Here is a 1,725-nt window from a genome sequence, read left to right on the forward strand (position 1 = left end):
CCCAACTTTGGCAGCCTGTCTGCAGAGGGGAGGTGCTCGAGTGCCCTGAGCCCCTTGGTGGCCTCCTGTGGCCTTGCTGCAGGAGTTCCCTGGCCTTGTTGTGTGGGGGACCCCAGAGCTGGAGGCCGCACTGCAGGTGGGGTCTCCTGAGAGCGCAGCAGAGCGGCAGAACCCCCCCCTGCCCTGCTGCCCCCAGGGCTGGGGATGAGCCCAGGACACGGGGTAGGGGGTCTGGGCTGAGAGGGCACATTCTAAGGACATTCTTACGTGTTGCTACATCCACGTAACAACAATAATCTTTGAAATGAGTTAACAGAAGGACAATAAAAAAACCCAACATATAAGACACGAATCCAGAATTTATTGACATTTTCAGAATTTTCTCAATAAAACCTGTATTCTTCTTTATAGAAACAACAGTCTTCTTGATGACAACACTCTTAATATCAGCAACCATCTTCTTAATAGAAACAAGTGTCTTCTTAATAAAAATATCTTCTTAATAAAACAACTATCTTCTTAATAAAAACAACTATCTTCAAAATAAAGCAACTATCTTCTTAGAACAGAGCTATCTTCTTATAAAGGAACCTCATCTTCTTAAAAAAACTATTGTCTTAATAAAAAACTATCTTCATAATTAAAAATCTATCTTCTTAAGCTATCTTCTTATAAAAGCAACAAACTTCTTAAAAAGTCACTAATAAAAAAAATATTTACAGAAAAATTGGGAAAAGGGTGAAAAACATATGTACAGGTGGCCGATTGCATGGTCGGCAGGTCCGTCAGTCCTGCAAGAAAAGCAAGGGCACGGTCAGTGCAGTCGGGCCCTGCTGGGCGTTCCCTGTGCCCCCAGCCTGGCCCACGCTGGGCACAGCGGGACTCTGGGGCCAGGCCTGAGCCCGGCTGGGGATGGGAGCCGGGCCCCAGGCGCTGCCACGGGGCTTGTGTGGCCCAAAGCAGGCGCAGGGCAGGTCGGGGCTGGGGCTTGTGCCGCCACAATCCAGGGCACGGGGCACCGTGTCCCTGAGTGGGGCCACCCAGCCCAGTCCCAGCCTGGCGGCAGGTGACCCGCTGTCCCCAGGGCAGGGCATGGCCAGGACGGGCCTGACCTGCTGATGGGGTGGGGTGTCCTTATCCCAGGATCATGTCCTCTTCCTTCTCCCCTTCCTCCTCTACTTCCATCTCCTCTTCTTCATCCTCTTTCATGTCCACCTCCATCTCCTCTACATCATCGATAATATCTCTCACCATGTCCACTTCCATTGGCTCTTCGCTGTCTCTCTCAGCCTGCAGCAGGGAGCACAACCTCAGAGAGGGGTCCCTGTCCCACTCCAGCCCCACTGAGCTCCAGACCACCTGGGCTGTTGGGAGGTTCCCACCTCCATGGATTGGCACCTGTACCTTCACTGGGATAAGGCTGCACATCCTGCTGGGATGGATCACAAGACCCAGACTGCAGCCAGAGTCAGGACTGACGGACAGAGCAGGGATCACCTGAAAACAGTCCACTGGGAGCAGGGTGAAGGGTGGTCTCAGACCAGGTGACAGGGGTTCACTGCGAGCTGCTGAAGGTTCGCTGGCAGCAGGGGAATGGCTGCGTTGTGCTCGTCGCCGGGCCCTGGCAGTTCCACATGGAACACGGGCACAGCTCTGGCAGCTGTGATGTCACAGGAGATCCAGGGCCACTCTGCAGTGGGGGATTGGGATTGCCAAATTTTCAAA

The 1,725-nt window shown here is 53.0% G+C and overlaps 1 long non-coding RNA gene across 1 annotated transcript; it reads right to left on the minus strand.

Annotated features, from left to right (window-relative positions):
• Positions 1-346: 346 nt before the first annotated feature.
• Positions 347-1,384, minus strand: LOC113942094. The gene is made up of 2 exons (XR_003525839.1): positions 1,113-1,384; positions 347-791 (listed from the first exon to the last, which is right to left on the minus strand). It is a non-coding gene; the product is annotated as an uncharacterized LOC113942094 (long non-coding RNA).
• Between the last annotated feature and the right edge of the window lie 341 nt (positions 1,385-1,725).

The sequence above is a fragment of the Corapipo altera genome, unplaced genomic scaffold (genome assembly GCF_003945725.1).
Source record: "Corapipo altera isolate COAL_440 unplaced genomic scaffold, ASM394572v1 55885, whole genome shotgun sequence".
In the NCBI taxonomy this organism is placed as follows: domain Eukaryota; kingdom Metazoa; phylum Chordata; class Aves; order Passeriformes; family Pipridae; genus Corapipo; species Corapipo altera.